Source organism: Tachypleus tridentatus, chromosome 1 (genome assembly GCF_004210375.1).
Source record: "Tachypleus tridentatus isolate NWPU-2018 chromosome 1, ASM421037v1, whole genome shotgun sequence".
Lineage (NCBI taxonomy): Eukaryota > Metazoa > Arthropoda > Merostomata > Xiphosura > Limulidae > Tachypleus > Tachypleus tridentatus.
Window position 1 is genome coordinate 121,483,364 of NC_134825.1, and position 21,246 is coordinate 121,504,609.

Here is a 21,246-nt window from a genome sequence, read left to right on the forward strand (position 1 = left end):
AACCAAACATGTTGTATGAATTGAGTAACATTTTTATTATTTTTCTTGTAATGTTTTTCTGTATGAAGAAATTCAAATCTGGACTTTTTTTTTCAAATTTAATTCAGGTGAATTCAGTCAGTATGACCAACAGCAAAGTTTCTATAGTAGCCAGAGAAAGCGATGTCTTTATGTAAAGCTATCAGAATGTTAAGAGAAACTCTTCATTTAGGTGTTTATGTAAAGCTATCAGAATGTTAAGAGAAACTCTTCATTTAGGTGTTTATGTAAAGCTATCAGAATGTTAAGAGAAACTCTCCATTTAGGTGTTTATGTAAAGCTATCAGAATGTTAAGAGAAACTCCATTTAGGTGTTTATGTAAAGCTATCAGAATGTTAAGAGAAACTCTCCATTTAGGTGTTTATGTAAAGCTATCAGAATGTTAAGAGAAACTCTTCATTTAGGTGTTTATGTAAAGCTATCAGAATGTTAAGAGAAACTCTTCATTTAGGTGTTTATGTAAAGCTATCAGAATGTTAAGAGAAACTCTTTTTAGGTTTTGTATGTAAAGCTATCAGAATGTTAAGAGAAACTCCATTTAGGTGTTTATGTAAAGCTATCAGAATGTAAAGAGAAACTTTTCATTTAGGTGTTTATGTATAGCTATCAGAATGTAAAGAGAAACTTTTCATTTAGGTGTTTATGTATAGCTATCAGAATGTTAAGAGAAACTTTCATTTAGGTGTTTATGTATAGCTATCAGAATGTTAAGAGAAACTGTTAAGAGAAACTCCATTTAGGTGTTTATGTAAAGCTATCAGAATGTTAAGAGAAACCTCCATTTAGGTGTTTATGTAAAGCTATCAGAATGTTAAGAGAAACCTCCATTTAGGTGTTTATGTAAAGCTATCAGAATGTTAAGAGAAACCTCCATTTAGGTGTTTATGTAAAGCTATCAGAATGTTAAGAGAAACTCTCTATCATTTAGGAAACTCTGGTGTTTATGTAAAGCTATCAGAATGTTAAGAGAAACTCTTTATTTAGGTGTTTATGTAAAGCTATCAGAATGTTAAGAGAAACTCTTCATTTAGGTGTTTATGTAAAGCTATCAGAATGTTAAGAGAAACTCTCCATTTAGGTGTTTATGTAAAGCTATCAGAATGTTAAGAGAAACTCTTCATTTAGGTGTTTATGTAAAGCTATCAGAATGTTAAGAGAAACTCTTCATTTAGGTGTTTATGTAAAGCTATCAGAATGTTAAGAGAAACTCCATTTAGGTGTTTATGTAAAGCTATCAGAATGTTAAGAGAAACTCTCCATTTAGGTGTTTATGTAAAGCTATCAGAATGTTAAGAGAAACTCTTCATTTAGGTGTTTATGTAAAGCTATCAGAATGTTAAGAGAAACTCTTCATTTAGGTGTTTATGTAAAGCTATCAGAATGTTAAGAGAAACTCTCCATTTAGGTGTTTATGTAAAGCTATCAGAATGTTAAGAGAAACTCTCCATTTAGGTGTTTATGTAAAGCTATCAGAATGTTAAGAGAAACTCTTCATTTAGGTGTTTATGTAAAGCTATCAGAATGTTAAGAGAAACTCTCCATTTAGGTGTTTATGTAAAGCTATCAGAATGTTAAGAGAAACTCTACATTTAGGTGTTTATGTAAAGCTATCAGAATGTTAAGAGAAACTTTACATTTAGGTGTTTATGTAAAGCTATCAGAATGTTAAGAGAAACTCTCCATTTAGGTGTTTATGTAAAGCTATCAGAATGTTAAGAGAAACTCTTCATTTAGGTGTTTATGTAAAGCTATCAGAATGTTAAGAGAAACTCCATTTAGGTGTTTATGTAAAGCTATCAGAATGTTAAGAGAAACTCCATTTAGGTGTTTATGTAAAGCTATCAGAATGTTAAGAGAAACTCTTCATTTAGGTGTTTATGTAAAGCTATCAGAATGTTAAGAGAAACTCCATTTAGGTGTTTATGTAAAGCTATCAGAATGTTAAGAGAAACTCCATTTAGGTGTTTATGTAAAGCTATCAGAATGTTAAGAGAAACTCTTTAGGTGTTTTAGGTGTTTATGTAAAGCTATCAGAATGTTAAGAGAAACCTCCATTTAGGTGTTTATGTAAAGCTATCAGAATGTTAAGAGAAATTCTCCATTTAGGTGTTTATGTAAAGCTATCAGAATGTTAAGAGAAACCCTCCATTTAGGTGTTTATGTAAAGCTATCAGAATGTTAAGAGAAACTCTCCATTTAGGTGTTTATGTAAAGCTATCAGAATGTTAAGAGAAACTCTTCATTTAGGTGTTTATGTAAAGCTATCAGAATGTTAAGAGAAACTCTTCATTTAGGTGTTTATGTAAAGCTATCAGAATGTTAAGAGAAACTCTCCATTTAGGTGTTTATGTAAAGCTATCAGAATGTTAAGAGAAACTCTCCATTTAGGTGTTTATGTAAAGCTATCAGAATGTTAAGAGAAACTCTTCATTTAGGTGTTTATGTAAAGCTATCAGAATGTTAAGAGAAACTCTCCATTTAGGTGTTTATGTAAAGCTATCAGAATGTTAAGAGAAACTCCATTTAGGTGTTTATGTAAAGCTATCAGAATGTTAAGAGAAACTCTTTAGGTGTTTATTTAGAATGTTAAGAGAAACTTATGTAAAGCTATCAGAATGTTAAGAGAAACTCTTCATTTAGGTGTTTATGTAAAGCTATCAGAATGTTAAGAGAAACTCTTCATTTAGGTGTTTATGTAAAGCTATCAGAATGTTAAGAGAAACTCTCCATTTAGGTGTTTATGTAAAGCTATCAGAATGTTAAGAGAAACTCCATTTAGGTGTTTATGTAAAGCTATCAGAATGTTAAGAGAAACTCTCCATTTAGGTGTTTATGTAAAGCTATCAGAATGTTAAGAGAAACTCCATTTAGGTGTTTATGTAAAGCTATCAGAATGTTAAGAGAAACTCTTCATTTAGGTGTTTATGTAAAGCTATCAGAATGTTAAGAGAAACTCTCCATTTAGGTGTTTATGTAAAGCTATCAGAATGTTAAGAGAAACTCTCCATTTAGGTGTTTATGTAAAGCTATCAGAATGTTAAGAGAAACTCCATTTAGGTGTTTATGTAAAGCTATCAGAATGTTAAGAGAAACATTTAGGTGTTTATGTAAAGCTATCAGAATGTTAAGAGAAACTCCATTTAGGTGTTTATGTAAAGCTATCAGAATGTTAAGAGAAACTCCATTTAGGTGTTTATGTAAAGCTATCAGAATGTTAAGAGAAACTCTCCATTTAAGAGAAACTCTCCATTTAGGTGTTTATGTAAAGCTATCAGAATGTTAAGAGAAACCTCCATTTAGGTAGGTGTTATGTAAAGCTATCAGAATGTTAAGAGAAACTCCATTTAGGTGTTTATGTAAAGCTATCAGAATGTTAAGAGAAACTCTTCATTTAGGTGTTTATGTAGAGCTATCAGAATGTTAAGAGAAACTCTCCATTTAGGTGTTTATGTAAAGCTATCAGAATGTTAAGAGAAACCCTCCATTTAAGTGTTTATGTAAAGCTATCAGAATGTTAAGAGAAACTCCATTTAGGTGTTTATGTAAAGCTATCAGAATGTTAAGAGAAACTCTTCATTTAGGTGTTTATGTAAAGCTATCAGAATGTTAAGAGAAACTCTTCATTTAGGTGTTTATGTAAAGCTATCAGAATGTTAAGAGAAACTCTCCATTTAGGTGTTTATGTAAAGCTATCAGAATGTTAAGAGAAACTCTCCATTTAGGTGTTTATGTAAAGCTATCAGAATGTTAAGAGAAACTCTTCATTTAGGTGTTTATGTAAAGCTATCAGAATGTTAAGAGAAACCTTTAGGTGTTTATGTAAAGCTATCAGAATGTTAAGAGAATGTTTATGTAAAGCTCTATCATTTAGGTTTTTTATGTAAAGCTATCAGAATGTTAAGAGAAACTCTCCATTTAGGTGTTTATGTAAAGCTATCAGAATGTTAAGAGAAACTCTCCATTTAGGTGTTTATGTAAAGCTATCAGAATGTTAAGAGAAACTCTTCATTTAGGTGTTTATGTAAAGCTATCAGAATGTTAAGAGAAACTCTGTAAAGCTATCAGAATGTTAAGAGAAACTTTTCATTTAGGTGTTTATGTAAAGCTATCAGAATGTTAAGAGAAACTCTCCATTTAGGTGTTTATGTAAAGCTATCAGAATGTTAAGAGAAACTCTCCATTTAGGTGTTTATGTAAAGCTATCAGAATGTTAAGAGAAACTCTCCATTTAGGTAAAGTTTATGTTAAAGCTATTTAGGTGTTTATGTTATCAGAATGTTAAGAGAAACTCTCCATTTAGGTTTATGTAAAGCTATCAGAATGTTAAGAGAAACTCTCCATTTAGGTGTTTATGTAAAGCTATCAGAATGTTAAGAGAAACTCTCCATTTAGGTGTTTATGTAAAGCTATCAGAATGTTAAGAGAAACTCTCATTTAGGTGTTTATGTAAAGCTATCAGAATGTTAAGAGAAACTCTCCATTTAGGTGTTTATGTAAAGCTATCAGAATGTTAAGAGAAACTCTCCATTTAGGTGTTTATGTAAAGCTATCAGAATGTTAAGAGAAACTCTTCATTTAGGTGTTTATGTAAAGCTATCAGAATGTTAAGAGAAACTCTCCATTTAGGTGTTTATGTAAAGCTATCAGAATGTTAAGAGAAACTCTTCATTTAGGTGTTTATGTAAAGCTATCAGAATGTTAAGAGAAACCTCCATTTAGGTGTTTATGTAAAGCTATCAGAATGTTAAGAGAAACTCATTTATTTAGGTGTTTATGTAAAGCTATCAGAATGTTAAGAGAAACTCTTTAGGTGTTTATGTAAAGCTATCATTTAGGTGTTTATGTAAAGCTATCAGAATGTTAAGAGAAACTCTCCATTTAGGTGTTTATGTAAAGCTATCAGAATGTTAAAAGAAACTCTTCATTTAGGTGTTTATGTAAAGCTATCAGAATGTTAAGAGAAACTCTCCATTTAGGTGTTTATGTAAAGCTATCAGAATGTTAAGAGAAACTCTCCATTTAGGTGTTTATGTAAAGCTATCAGAATGTTAAGAGAAACCCTCCATTTAGGTGTTTATGTAAAGCTATCAGAATGTTAAGAGAAACTCTCCATTTAGGTGTTTATGTAAAGCTATCAGAATGTTAAGAGAAACTCTCCATTTAGGTGTTTATGTAAAGCTATCAGAATGTTAAGAGAAACTCTCCATTTAGGTGTTTATGTAAAGCTATCAGAATGTTAAGAGAAACTCCATTTAGGTGTTTATCTAAAGCTATCAGAATGTAAAGAGAAACTTTTCATTTAGGTGTTTATGTATAGCTATCAGAATGTTAAGAGAAACTCTCATTTAGGTGTTTATGTAAAGCTATCAGAATGTTAAGAGAAACTCCATTTAGGTGTTTATGTAAAGCTATCAGAATGTTAAGAGAAACTCTCCATTTAGGTGTTTATGTAAAGCTATCAGAATGTTAAGAGAAACTCTTCATTTAGGTGTTTATGTAAAGCTATCAGAATGTTAAGAGAAACTCTTTATTTAGGGGTTTATGTAAAGCTATCAGAATGTTAAGAGAAACTCTCATTTAGGTGTTTATGTAAAGCTATCAGAATGTTAAGAGAAACTCCATTTAGGTGTTTATGTAAAGCTATCAGAATGTTAAGAGAAACTCTCATTTAGGTGTTTATGTAAAGCTATCAGAATGTTAAGAGAAACTCTTCATTTAGGTGTTTATGTAAAGCTATCAGAATGTTAAGAGAAACTCTTCATTTAGGTGTTTATGTAAAGCTATCAGAATGTTAAGAGAAACTCTCCATTTAGGTGTTTATGTAAAGCTATCAGAATGTTAAGAGAAACTCTATCATTTAGGAAACTGTTTATGTAAAGCTATCAGAATGTTAAGAGAAACTCCATTTAGGTGTTTATGTAAAGCTATCAGAATGTTAAGAGAAACTCTCCATTTAGGTGTTTATGTAAAGCTATCAGAATGTTAAGAGAAACTCTTTATTTAGGTGTTTATGTAAAGCTATCAGAATGTTAAGAGAAACTCTCCATTTAGGTGTTTATGTAAAGCTATCAGAATGTTAAGAGAAACTCTCCATTTAGGTGTTTATGTAAAGCTATCAGAATGTTAAGAGAAACTCTCCATTTAGGTGTTTATGTAAAGCTATCAGAATGTTAAGAGAAACTCTTCATTTAGGTGTTTATGTAAAGCTATCAGAATGTTAAGAGAAACTCTCCATTTAGGTGTTTATGTAAAGCTATCAGAATGTTAAGAGAAACTCTTCATTTAGGTGTTTATGTAAAGCTATCAGAATGTTAAGAGAAACTCTCCATTTAGGTGTTTATGTAAAGCTATCAGAATGTTAAGAGAAACTTTCATTTAGGTGTTTATGTAAAGCTATCAGAATGTTAAGAGAAACTCTTCATTTAGGTGTTTATGTAAAGCTATCAGAATGTTAAGAGAAACTCTTCATTTAGGTGTTTATGTAAAGCTATCAGAATGTTAAGAGAAACTCCATTTAGGTGTTTATGTAAAGCTATCAGAATGTTAAGAGAAACTCCATTTAGGTGTTTATGTAAAGCTATCAGAATGTTAAGAGAAACTCTCCATTTAGGTGTTTATGTAAAGCTATCAGAATGTTAAGAGAAACTCTTCATTTAGGTGTTTATGTAAAGCTATCAGAATGTTAAGAGAAACTCTTCATTTAGGTGTTTATGTAAAGCTATCAGAATGTTAAGAGAAACTCTTCATTTAGGTGTTTATGTAAAGCTATCAGAATGTTAAGAGAAACTCTTCATTTAGGTGTTTATGTAAAGCTATCAGAATGTTAAGAGAAACTCTTCATTTAGGGTTTATGTAAAGCTATCAGAATGTTAAGAGAAACTATCAGAATGTTAAGAGAAACTCCATTTAGGTGTTTATGTAAAGCTATCAGAATGTTAAGAGAAACTTTTAGGTGTTTATTTAGGTGTTTATGTAAAGCTATCAGAAGAAACTCCATTTAGGTGTTTATGTAAAGCTATCAGAATGTTAAGAGAAACTCTTCATTTAGGTGTTTATGTAAAGCTATCAGAATGTTAAGAGAAACTATCAGAATCTCATTTAGGTGTTTATGTAAAGCTATCAGAATGTTAAGAGAAACTTCATTTAGGTGTTTATGTAAAGCTATCAGAATGTTAAGAGAAACTCCATTTAGGTGTTTTATGTAAAGTATCAGAATGTTAAGAGAAACTCTCCATTTAGGTGTTTATGTAAAGCTATCAGAATGTTAAGAGAAACTCCATTTAGGTGTTTATGTAAAGCTATCAGAATGTTAAGAGAAACTCCATTTAGGTGTTTATGTAAAGCTATCAGAATGTTAAGAGAAACTCTCCATTTAGGTGTTTATGTAAAGCTATCAGAATGTTAAGAGAAACTCCATTTAGGTGTTTATGTAAAGCTATCAGAATGTTAAGAGAAACTCTCCATTTAGGTGTTTATGTAAAGCTATCAGAATGTTAAGAGAAACTCTCCATTTAGGTGTTTATGTAAAGCTATCAGAATGTTAAGAGAAACTCCATTTAGGTGTTTATGTAAAGCTATCAGAATGTTAAGAGAAACTCTCCATTTAGGTGTTTATGTAAAGCTATCAGAATGTTAAGAGAAACTCCATTTAGGTGTTTATGTAAAGCTATCAGAATGTTAAGAGAAACTCTCCATTTAGGTGTTTATGTAAAGCTATCAGAATGTTAAGAGAAACTCTCCATTTAGGTGTTTATGTAAAGCTATCAGAATGTTAAGAGAAACTCCATTTAGGTGTTTATGTAAAGCTATCAGAATGTTAAGAGAAACTCTCCATTTAGGTGTTTATGTAAAGCTATCAGAATGTTAAGAGAAACTCTTCATTTAGGTGTTTATGTAAAGCTATCAGAATGTTAAGAGAAACTCTTCATTTAGGTTTATGTAAAGCTATCAGAATGTTAAGAGAAACTTAGGTGTTTATGTAAAGCTATCAGAATGTTAAGAGAAACTCCATTTAGGTGTTTATGTAAAGCTATCAGAATGTTAAGAGAAACTCTCCATTTAGGTGTTTATGTAAAGCTATCAGAATGTTAAGAGAAACTCTTCATTTAGGTGTTTATGTAAAGCTATCAGAATGTTAAGAGAAACTCTTTAGGTGTTTAGGTATGTAAAGCTATCAGAATGTTAAGAGAAACTCTCCATTTAGGTGTTTATGTAAAGCTATCAGAATGTTAAGAGAAACTCTCCATTTAGGTGTTTATGTAAAGCTATCAGAATGTTAAGAGAAACTATTTAGGTGTTTATGTAAAGCTATCAGAATGTAAAGAGAAACTTTTCATTTAGGTGTTTATGTATAGCTATCAGAATGTTAAGAGAAACTCTCCATTTAGGTGTTTATGTAAAGCTATCAGAATGTTAAGAGAAACTATCATTTAGAGAAACTGTTTAGGTGTTTATGTAAAGCTATCAGAATGTTAAGAGAAACTCTCCATTTAGGTGTTTATGTAAAGCTATCAGAATGTAAAGAGAATTTTTCATTTAGGTGTTTATGTATAGCTATCAGAATGTTAAGAGAAACTCTCCATTTAGGTGTTTATGTAAAGCTATCAGAATGTTAAGAGAAACTCTTCATTTAGGTGTTTATGTAAAGCTATCAGAATGTTAAGAGAAACTCTTCATTTAGGTGTTTATGTAAAGCTATCAGAATGTTAAGAGAAACTCTTCATTTAGGTGTTTATGTAAAGCTATCAGAATGTTAAGAGAAACTCTCCATTTAGGTGTTTATGTAAAGCTATCAGAATGTTAAGAGAAACTCTTCATTTAGGTGTTTATGTAAAGCTATCAGAATGTTAAGAGAAACTCTTCATTTAGGTGTTTATGTAAAGCTATCAGAATGTTAAGAGAAACTCTTCATTTAGGTGTTTATGTAAAGCTATCAGAATGTTAAGAAAACTGGTGTTTATGTAAAGCTATCAGAATGTTAAGAGAAACTCTTCATTTAGGTGTTTATGTAAAGCTATCAGAATGTTAAGAGAAACTCTCCATTTAGGTGTTTATGTAAAGCTATCAGAATGTTAAGAGAAACTCTCCATTTAGGTGTTTATGTAAAGCTATCAGAATGTTAAGAGAAACTCTGTTAAGAGAAACATTTAGGTGTTTATGTAAAGCTATCAGAATGTTAAGAGAAACTCTTTAGGTGTTTATGTAAAGCTATCATTTAGGTGTTTATGTAAAGCTATCAGAATGTTAAGAGAAACTCTCATTTAGGTGTTTATGTAAAGCTATCAGAATGTTAAGAGAAACTCTCCATTTAGGTGTTTATGTAAAGCTATCAGAATGTTAAGAGAAACTCTCCATTTAGGTGTTTATGTAAAGCTATCAGAATGTTAAGAGAAACTCTCCATTTAGGTGTTTATGTAAAGCTATCAGAATGTTAAGAGAAACTCTTTATTTAGGTGTTTATGTAAAGCTATCAGAATGTTAAGAGAAACTCTTCATTTAGGTGTTTATGTAAAGCTATCAGAATGTTAAGAGAAACTCTCCATTTAGGTGTTTATGTAAAGCTATCAGAATGTTAAGAGAAACTCTTTAGGTGTTTATGTAAAGCTATCAGAATGTTAAGAGAAATCAGAATTTAGGTAAAGCTATCAGAATGTTAAGAGAAACCTATTTAGGTGTTTATGTAAAGCTATCAGAATGTTAAGAGAAACTCCATTTAGGTTTTTATGTAAAGCTATCAGAATGTTAAGAGAAACTCTTTATTTAGGTGTTTATGTAAAGCTATCAGAATGTTAAGAGAAACTCTCCATTAGGTGTTTATGTAAAGCTATCAGAATGTTAAGAGAAACTCTCCATTTAGGTGTTTATGTAAAGCTATCAGAATGTTAAGAGAAACTCTCCATTTAGGTGTTTATGTAAAGCTATCAGAATGTTAAGAGAAACTCTCCATTTAGGTGTTTATGTAAAGCTATCAGAATGTTAAGAGAAATTTTCATTTAGGTGTTTATGTAAAGCTATCAGAATGTTAAGAGAAACTCCATTTAGGTGTTTATGTAAAGCTATCAGAATGTTAAGAGAAACTCTCCATTTAGGTGTTTATGTAAAGCTATCAGAATGTTAAGAGAAACTCTCATTTAGGTGTTTATGTAAAGCTATCAGAATGTTAAGAGAAACTCCATTTAGGTGTTTATGTAAAGCTATCAGAATGTTAAGAGAAACTCTCCATTTAGGTGTTTATGTAAAGCTATCAGAATGTTAAGAGAAACTCCATTTAGGTGTTTATGTAAAGCTATCAGAATGTTAAGAGAAACTCCTATTTAGGTGTTTATGTAAAGCTATCAGAATGTTAAGAGAAACTCTCCATTTAGGTGTTTATGTAAAGCTATCAGAATGTTAAGAGAAACTCTCCATTTAGGTGTTTATGTAAAGCTATCAGAATGTTAAGAGAAACTCTTTAGGTGTTTATGTAAAGCTATCATTTAGGAAACTGTTTATGTAAAGCTATCAGAATGTTAAGAGAAACTCTTCATTTAGGTGTTTATGTAAAGCTATCAGAATGTTAAGAGAAACTCATTTATTTAGGCTATCAGAATGTTAAGAGAAACTCTTTTATGTTTAGTAAGCTATCAGAATGTTAAGAGAAACTCTTCATTTAGGTGTTTATGTAAAGCTATCAGAATGTTAAGAGAAACTCTCCATTTAGGTGTTTATGTAAAGCTATCAGAATGTTAAGAGAAACTCTCCATTTAGGTGTTTATGTAAAGCTATCAGAATGTTAAGAGAAACTCTCCATTTAGGTGTTTATGTAAAGCTATCAGAATGTTAAGAGAAACTCTCCATTTAGGTGTTTATGTAAAGCTATCAGAATGTTAAGAGAAACTCCATTTAGGTGTTTATCTAAAGCTATCAGAATGTTAAGAGAAACTCCATTTAGGTGTTTATGTAAAGCTATCAGAATGTTAAGAGAAACTCTCATTTTAGAGGTTTATGTAAAGCTATCAGAATGTTAAGAGAAACTCTCCCTTAGGGGTTTATGTAAAGCTATCAGAATGTTAAGAGAAACTCTCCATTTAGGTGTTTATGTAAAGCTATCAGAATGTTAAGAGAAACTATTTAGGTGTTTATGTAAAGCTATCAGAATGTTAAGAGAAACTCTCATTTAGGTGTTTATGTAAAGCTATCAGAATGTTAAGAGAAACTCTCCATTTAGGTGTTTATGTAAAGCTATCAGAATGTTAAGAGAAACTCTTCATTTAGGTGTTTATGTAAAGCTATCAGAATGTTAAGAGAAACTCTTCATTTAGGTGTTTATGTAAAGCTATCAGAATGTTAAGAGAAACTCTCCATTTAGGTGTTTATGTAAAGCTATCAGAATGTTAAGAGAAACTCTCCATTTAGGTGTTTATGTAAAGCTATCAGAATGTTAAGAGAAACTCTTCATTTAGGTGTTTATGTAAAGCTATCAGAATGTTAAGAGAAACTCTTCATTTAGGTGTTTATGTAAAGCTATCAGAATGTTAAGAGAAACTCCATTTAGGTGTTTATGTAAAGCTATCAGAATGTTAAGAGAAACTCTCCATTTAGGTGTTTATGTAAAGCTATCAGAATGTTAAGAGAAACTCCATTTAGGTGTTTATGTAAAGCTATCAGAATGTTAAGAGAAACTCTTTAGGTGTTTATTTAGGTGTTTATGTAAAGCTATCAGAATGTTAAGAGAAACTCCATTTAGGTGTTTATGTAAAGCTATCAGAATGTTAAGAGAAACTCTTCATTTAGGTGTTTATGTAAAGCTATCAGAATGTTAAGAGAAACTCTTCATTTAGGTGTTTATGTAAAGCTATCAGAATGTTAAGAGAAACTCTTCATTTAGGTGTTTATGTAAAGCTATCAGAATGTTAAGAGAAACTCTCCATTTAGGTGTTTATGTAAAGCTATCAGAATGTTAAGAGAAACTCTCCATTTAGGTGTTTATGTAAAGCTATCAGAATGTTAAGAGAAACTCCATTTAGGTGTTTATGTAAAGCTATCAGAATGTTAAGAGAAACTCTCCATTTAGGTGTTTATGTAAAGCTATCAGAATGTTAAGAGAAACTCTTCATTTAGGTGTTTATGTAAAGCTATCAGAATGTGTAAGAGAAACTCTATTTAGGTGTTTATGTAAAGCTATCAGAATGTTAAGAGAAACTCTTTTTAGGTGTTATGTAAAGCTATCAGAATGTTAAGAGAAACTCTCCATTTAGGTGTTTATGTAAAGCTATCAGAATGTTAAGAGAAACTCCATTTAGGTGTTTATGTAAAGCTATCAGAATGTTAAGAGAAACTCCATTTAGGTGTTTATGTAAAGCTATCAGAATGTTAAGAGAAACTCTCCATTTAGGTGTTTATGTAAAGCTATCAGAATGTTAAGAGAAACTCTTCATTTAGGTGTTTATGTAAAGCTATCAGAATGTTAAGAGAAACTCTTCATTTAGGTGTTTATGTAAAGCTATCAGAATGTTAAGAGAAACTCTTCATTTAGGTGTTTATGTAAAGCTATCAGAATGTTAAGAGAAACTCTCATTTAGGTGTTTATGTAAAGCTATCAGAATGTTAAGAGAAACTCTCCATTTAGGTGTTTATGTAAAGCTATCAGAATGTTAAGAGAAACTCTCCATTTAGGTGTTTATCAGAATGTTAAAGAAACTATTTAGGTGTTTATGTAAAGCTATCAGAATGTTAAGAGAAACTCTCATTTAGGTGTTTATGTAAAGCTATCAGAATGTTAAGAGAAACTCTTCATTTAGGTGTTTATGTAAAGCTATCAGAATGTTAAGAGAAACTCTTCATTTAGGTGTTTATGTAAAGCTATCAGAATGTTAAGAGAAACTCTCCATTTAGGTGTTTATGTAAAGCTATCAGAATGTTAAGAGAAACTCTCCATTTAGGTGTTTATGTAAAGCTATCAGAATGTTAAGAGAAACTCTCCATTTAGGTGTTTATGTAAAGCTATCAGAATGTTAAGAGAAACTCTTCATTTAGGTGTTTATGTAAAGCTATCAGAATGTTAAGAGAAACTCTTCATTTAGGTGTTTATGTAAAGCTATCAGAATGTTAAGAGAAACTCTCCATTTAGGTGTTTATGTAAAGCTATCAGAATGTTAAGAGAAACTCTCATTTAGGTGTTTATGTAAAGCTATCAGAATGTTAAGAGAAACTCTCCATTTAGGTGTTTATGTAAAGCTATCAGAATGTTAAGAGAAACTCCATTTAGGTGTTTATGTAAAGCTATCAGAATGTTAAGAGAAACTCTCCATTTAGGTGTTTATGTAAAGCTATCAGAATGTTAAGAGAAACTCTCATTTAGGTGTTTATGTAAAGCTATCAGAATGTTAAGAGAAACTCCATTTAGGTGTTTATGTAAAGCTATCAGAATGTTAAGAGAAACTTCATTTAGGTGTTTATGTAAAGCTATCAGAATGTTAAGAGAAACTCTCCATTTAGGTGTTTATGTAAAGCTATCAGAATGTTAAGAGAAACTCCATTTAGGTGTTTATGTAAAGCTATCAGAATGTAAAGAGAATTTTTCATTTAGGTGTTAATGTATAGCTATCAGAATGTTAAGAGAAACTCTCCATTTAGGTGTTTATGTAAAGCTATCAGAATGTTAAGAGAAACTCTCCATTTAGGTGTTTATGTAAAGCTATCAGAATGTTAAGAGAAACTCCATTTAGGTGTTTATGTAAAGCTATCAGAATGTTAAGAGAAACTCTTCATTTAGGTGTTTATGTAAAGCTATCAGAATGTTAAGAGAAACTCTTCATTTAGGTGTTTATGTAAAGCTATCAGAATGTTAAGAGAAACTCTTCATTTAGGTGTTTATGTAAAGCTATCAGAATGTTAAGAGAAACTCTTCATTTAGGTGTTTATGTAAAGCTATCAGAATGTTAAGAGAAACTCCATTTAGGTGTTTATGTAAAGCTATCAGAATGTTAAGAGAAACTCTCATTTAGGTGTTTATGTAAAGCTATCAGAATGTTAAGAGAAACTCCATTTAGGTGTTTATGTAAAGCTATCAGAATGTTAAGAGAAACTCTTTATTTAGGTGTTTATGTAAAGCTATCAGAATGTTAAGAGAAACTCTTAGGTTTAGGTGTTTATGTAAAGCTATCAGAATGTTAAGAGAAACTCTCCATTTAGGTGTTTATGTAAAGCTATCAGAATGTTAAGAGAAACTCCATTTATTTAGGTGTTTATGTTTATGTAAAGCTATCAGAATGTTAAGAGAAACTCTTCATTTAGGTGTTTATGTAAAGCTATCAGAATGTTAAGAGAAACTCTTTTATTTAGTAAAGCTATCAGAATTTATGTAAAGCTATCAGAATGTTTATGTAAAGCTATCAGAATGTTAAGAGAAACTCTCCATTTAGGTGTTTATGTAAAGCTATCAGAATGTTAAGAGAAACTCTTCATTTAGGTGTTTATGTAAAGCTATCAGAATGTTAAGAGAAACTCTTCATTTAGGTGTTTATGTAAAGCTATCAGAATGTTAAGAGAAACTCTTCATTTAGGTGTTTATGTAAAGCTATCAGAATGTTAAGAGAAACTCTCCATTTAGGTGTTTATGTAAAGTTATCAGAATGTTAAGAGAAACTCTCCATTTAGGTGTTTATGTAAAGCTATCAGAATGTTAAGAGAAACTCTCCATTTAGGTTTTTATGTAAAGCTATCAGAATGTTAAAGCTATCAGAATGTTATCAGAATGTTAAGACTCTCCATTTAGGTGTTTATGTAAAGCTATCAGAATGTTAAGAGAAACTCTCCATTTAGGTGTTTATGTAAAGCTATCAGAATGTTAAGAGAAACTCCATTTAGGTGTTTATGTAAAGCTATCAGAATGTTAAGAGAAACTCTCCATTTAGGTGTTTATGTAAAGCTATCAGAATGTTAAGAGAAACTCTTCATTTAGGTGTTTATGTAAAGCTATCAGAATGTTAAGAGAAACTCTTCATTTAGGTGTTTATGTAAAGCTATCAGAATGTTAAGAGAAACTCTCCATTTAGGTGTTTATGTAAAGCTATCAGAATGTTAAGAGAAACTCTCCATTTAGGTGTTTATGTAAAGCTATCAGAATGTTAAGAGAAACTCTCCATTTAGGTGTTTATGTAAAGCTATCAGAATGTTAAGAGAAACTCTCCATTTAGGTGTTTATGTAAAGCTATCAGAATGTTAAGAGAAACTCTTCATTTAGGTGTTTATGTAAAGCTATCAGAATGTTAAGAGAAACTCTCCATTTAGGTGTTTATGTAAAGCTATCAGAATGTTAAGAGAAACTCCATCCATTTAGGTGTTTATGTAAAGCTATCAGAATGTTAAGAGAAACTCTCCATTTAGGTGTTTATGTAAAGCTATCAGAATGTTAAGAGAAACTCTCCATTTAGGTGTTTATGTAAAGCTATCAGAATGTTAAGAGAAACTCTTCATTTAGGTGTTTATGTAAAGCTATCAGAATGTTAAGAGAAACTCTTCATTTAGGTGTTTATGTAAAGCTATCAGAATGTTAAGAGAAACTCTTCATTTAGGTGTTTATGTAAAGCTATCAGAATGTTAAGAGAAACTCTCCATTTAGGTGTTTATGTAAAGCTATCAGAATGTTAAGAGAAACTCTTCATTTAGGTGTTTATGTAAAGCTATCAGAATGTTAAGAGAAACTCTTCATTTAGGTGTTTATGTAAAGCTATCAGAATGTTAAGAGAAACTCTCATTTAGGTGTTTATGTAAAGCTATCAGAATGTTAAGAGAAACTCTATCAGAATGTGAAGAGAATTTCTACATTTAGGTGTTTATGTATAGCTATCAGAATGTAAAGAGAAACTTTTCATTTAGGTGTTTATGTAAAGCTATCAGAATGTTAAGAGAAACTCTCCATTTAGGTGTTTATGTAAAGCTATCAGAATGTTAAGAGAAACTCTTCATTTAGGTGTTTATGTAAAGCTATCAGAATGTTAAGAGAAACTCTTCATTTAGGTGTTTATGTAAAGCTATCAGAATGTTAAGAGAAACTCTCCATTTAGGTGTTTATGTAAAGCTATCAGAATGTTAAGAGAAACTCTTCATTTAGGTGTTTATGTAAAGCTATCAGAATGTTAAGAGAAACTCTTCATTTAGGTGTTTATGTAAAGCTATCAGAATGTTAAGAGAAACTCTTCATTTAGGTGTTTATGTAAAGCTATCAGAATGTTAAGAGAAACTCTTCATTTAGGTGTTTATGTAAAGCTATCAGAATGTTAAGAGAAACTCCATTTAGGTGTTTATGTAAATGCTATCAGAATGTTAAGAGAAACTCCATTTAGGTGTTTATGTAAAGCTATCAGAATGTTAAGAGAAACTCTTCATTTAGGTGTTTATGTAAAGCTATCAGAATGTTAAGAGAAACTCTCCATTTAGGTGTTTATGTAAAGCTATCAGAATGTTAAGAGAAACTCTCCATTTAGGTGTTTATGTAAAGCTATCAGAATGTTAAGAGAAACTCTCCATTTAGGTGTTTATGTAAAGCTATCAGAATGTTAAGAGAAACTCTCATTTAGGTGTTTATGTAAAGCTATCAGAATGTTAAGAGAAACTCCATTTAGGTGTTTATGTAAAGCTATCAGAATTTTAAGAGAAACTCTCCATTTAGGTTTTATGTAAAGCTATCAGAATGTTAAGAGAAACTCTCCATTTAGGTGTTTATGTAAAGCTATCAGAATGTTAAGAGAAACTCTCCATTTAGGTGTTTATGTAAAGCTATCAGAATGTTAAGAGAAACTCTCCATTTAGGTGTTTATGTAAAGCTATCAGAATGTTAAGAGAAACTCTCCATTTAGGTTTTTATGTAAAGCTATTAGAATGTCAAGAGAAACTATTTAGGTATGTAAAGCTATCAGAATGTTAAGAGAAACTCTCCATTTAGGTGTTTATGTAAAGCTATCAGAATGTTAAGAGAAACTCTTCATTTAGGTGTTTATGTAAAGCTATCAGAATGTTAAGAGAAACTCTCCATTTAGGTGTTTATGTAAAGCTATCAGAATGTTAAGAGAAACTCTCCATTTAGGTGTTTATGTAAAGCTATCAGAATGTAAAGAGAAACTTTTTATTTAGGTGTTTATGTATAGCTATCAGAATGTTAAGAGAAACTCTATCAGAATGTTAAGAGAAACTCTCCATTTAGGTGTTTATGTAAAGCTATCAGAATGTTAAGAGAAACTCTTCATTTAGGTGTTATGTAAAGCTATCAGAATGTTAAGAGAAACTCTTCATTTAGGTGTTTATGTAAAGCTATCAGAATGTTAAGAGAAACTCTTCATTTAGGTGTTTATGTAAAGCTATCAGAATGTTAAGAGAAACTCCATTTAGGTGTTTATGTAAAGCTATCAGAATGTTAAGAGAAACTCTCATTTAGGTGTTTATGTAAAGCTATCAGAATGTTAAGAGAAACTCTTTAGGTGTTTATGTAAAGCTATCATTTAGGAGTTTATGTAAAGCTATCAGAATGTTAAGAGAAACTCTTCATTTAGGTGTTTATGTAAAGCTATCAGAATGTTAAGAGAAACTCTTCATTTAGGTGTTTATGTAAAGCTATCAGAATGTTAAGAGAAACTCTTCATTTAGGTGTTTATGTATAGCTATCAGAATGTAAAGAGAAACTTTTTATTTAGGTGTTTATGTATAGCTATCAGAATGTTAAGAGAAACTCTCATTTAGGTGTTTATGTAAAGCTATCAGAATGTTAAGAGAAACTCTCCATTTAGGTGTTTATGTAAAGCTATCAGAATGTTAAGAGAAACTCCATTTAGGTGTTTATGTAAAGCTATCAGAATGTTAAGAGAAACTCTATCAGAATGTTAAGAGAAACTCCATTTAGGTGTTTATGTAAAGCTATCAGAATGTTAAGAGAAACTCCATTTAGGTTTTATGTATGTAAAGCTATCAGAATGTTAAGAGAAACTCCATTTAGGTGTTATGTAAAGCTATCAGAATGTTAAGAGAAACTCTCATTTAGTTAAGAGAAACTCTCCATTTAGGTATCTATGTAAAGCTATCAGAATGTTAAGAGAAACTCTCCATTTAGGTGTTTATGTAAAGCTATCAGAATGTTAAGAGAAACTCTCCATTTAGGTGTTTATGTAAAGCTATCAGAATGTTAAGAGAAACTCTCCATTTAGGTGTTTATGTAAAGCTATCAGAATGTTAAGAGAAACTCTCCATTTAGGTGTTTATGTAAAGCTATCAGAATGTTAAGAGAAACTCATTTAGGTGTTTATGTAAAGCTATCAGAATGTTAAGAGAAACTCTCATTTAGGTTTTATGTAAAGCTATCAGAATGTTAAGAGAAACTCTCCATTTAGGTAAAGCTATTTATGTAAACTCTCTATTTATGAAAGCTATCAGAATGTTAAGAGAAACTCTCCATTTAGGTGTTTATGTAAAGCTATTAGAATGTTAAGAGAAACTCCATTTAGGTGTTTATGTAAAGCTATCAGAATGTTAAGAGAAACTCTCCATTTAGGTGTTTATGTAAAGCTATCAGAATGTTAAGAGAAACTCTCCATTTAGGTGTTTATGTAAAGCTATCAGAATGTTAAGAGAAACCTCCATTTAGGTGTTTATGTAAAGCTATCAGAATGTTAAGAGAAACTCTTCATTTAGGTGTTTATGTAAAGCTATCAGAATGTTAAGAGAAACTCCATTTAGGTGTTTATGTAAAGCTATCAGAATGTTAAGAGAAACTCTTCATTTAGGTGTTTATGTAAAGCTATCAGAATGTTAAGAGAAACTCTTCATTTAGGTGTTTATGTAAAGCTATCAGAATGTTAAGAGAAACTCTTCATTTAGGTGTTTATGTAAAGCTATCAGAATGTTAAGAGAAACTCTTCATTTAGGTGTTTATGTAAAGCTATCAGAATGTTAAGAGAAACTCTTTAGGTGTTTATTTAGGAGAAACTGTTTATGTAAAGCTATCAGAATGTTAAGAGAAACTCCATTTAGGTGTTTATGTAAAGCTATCAGAATGTTAAGAGAAACCTCCATTTAGGTTTTATGTAAAGCTATCAGAATGTTAAGAGAAACTCTCCATTTAGGTGTTTATGTAAAGCTATCAGAATGTTAAGAGAAACTCTCCATTTAGGTGTTTATGTAAAGCTATCAGAATGTTAAGAGAAACTCTCCATTTAGGTGTTTATGTAAAGCTATCAGAATGTTAAGAGAAACTCTCCATTTAGGTGTTTATGTAAAGCTATCAGAATGTTAAGAGAAACTCCATTTAGGTGTTTATGTAAAGCTATCAGAATGTTAAGAGAAACTCTTTATTTAGGTGTTTATGTAAAGCTATCAGAATGTTAAGAGAAACTCTCCATTTAGGTGTTTATGTAAAGCTATCAGAATGTTAAGAGAAACTCTCCATTTAGGTGTTTATGTAAAGCTATCAGAATGTTAAGAGAAACTCTCCATTTAGGTGTTTATGTAAAGCTATCAGAATGTTAAGAGAAACTCTTCATTTAGGTGTTTATGTAAAGCTATCAGAATGTTAAGAGAAACTCTCCATTTAGGTGTTTATGTAAAGCTATCAGAATGTTAAGAGAAACTCCATTTAGGTGTTTATGTAAAGCTATCAGAATGTTAAGAGAAACTCTCCATTTAGGTGTTTATGTAAAGCTATCAGAATGTTAAGAGAAACTCTTCATTTAGGTGTTTATGTAAAGCTATCAGAATGTTAAGAGAAACTCTTCATTTAGGTGTTTATGTAAAGCTATCAGAATGTTAAGAGAAACTCCATTTAGGTGTTTATGTAAAGCTATCAGAATGTTAAGAGAAACTCTTTTTAGGTGTTTATGTAAAGCTATCAGAATGTTAAGAGAAACTCTCCATTTAGGTGTTTATGTAAAGCTATCAGAATGTTAAGAGAAACTCCATTTAGGTGTTTATGTAAAGCTATTGTTAAGAGAAACTCTGTTTATGTTTATGTAAAGCTATCAGAATGTTATCATTTAGGTGTTTATGTAAAGCTATCAGAATGTTAAGAGAAACTCTTCATTTAGGTGTTTATGTAAAGCTATCAGAATGTTAAGAGAAACTCTTCATTTAGGTGTTTATGTAAAGCTATCAGAATGTTAAGAGAAACTCTTCATTTAGGTGTTTATGTAAAGCTATCAGAATGTTAAGAGAAACTCTTCATTTAGGTGTTTATGTAAAGCTATCAGAATGTTAAGAGAAACTCTCCATTTAGGTGTTTATGTAAAGCTATCAGAATGTTAAGAGAAACTCTCCATTTAGGTGTTTATGTAAAGCTATCAGAATGTTAAGAGAAACTCCATTTAGGTGTTTATGTAAAGCTATCAGAATGTTAAGAGAAACTCCATTTAGGTGTTTATGTAAAGCTATCAGAATGTTAAGAGAAACTCTTCATTTAGGTGTTTATGTAAAGCTATCAGAATGTTAAGAGAAACTCTCCATTTAGGTGTTTATGTAAAGCTATCAGAATGTTAAGAGAAACTCTCCATTTAGGTGTTTATGTAAAGCTATCAGAATGTTAAGAGAAACTCTCATTTAGGTGTTTATGTAAAGCTATCAGAATGTTAAGAGAAACTCCATTTAGGTGTTTATGTAAAGCTATCAGAATGTTAAGAGAAACTCCATTTAGGTTTTATGTATGTAAAATGTTAAGCTATCAGAATGTTAAGAGAAACTCTTCATTTAGGTGTTTATGTAAAGCTATCAGAATGTTAAGAGAAACTCTCCATTTAGGTGTTTATGTAAAGCTATCAGAATGTTAAGAGAAACTCTTCATTTAGGTGTTTATGTAAAGCTATCAGAATGTTAAGAGAAACTCTTCATTTAGGTGTTTATGTAAAGCTATCAGAATGTTAAGAGAAACTCTCCATTTAGGTGTTTATGTAAAGCTATCAGAATGTTAAGAGAAACTCTCCATTTAGGTGTTTATGTAAAGCTATCAGAATGTTAAGAGAAACTCTCCATTTAGGTGTTTATGTAAAGCTATCAGAATGTTAAGAGAAACTCTCCATTTAGGTGTTTATGTAAAGCTATCAGAATGTAAAGAGAAACTCTCCATTTAGGTGTTTATGTAAAGCTATCAGAATGTTAAGAGAAACTCTCCATTTAGGTGTTTATGTAAAGCTATCAGAATGTTAAGAGAAACTCTCCATTTAGGTGTTTATGTAAAGCTATCAGAATGTTAA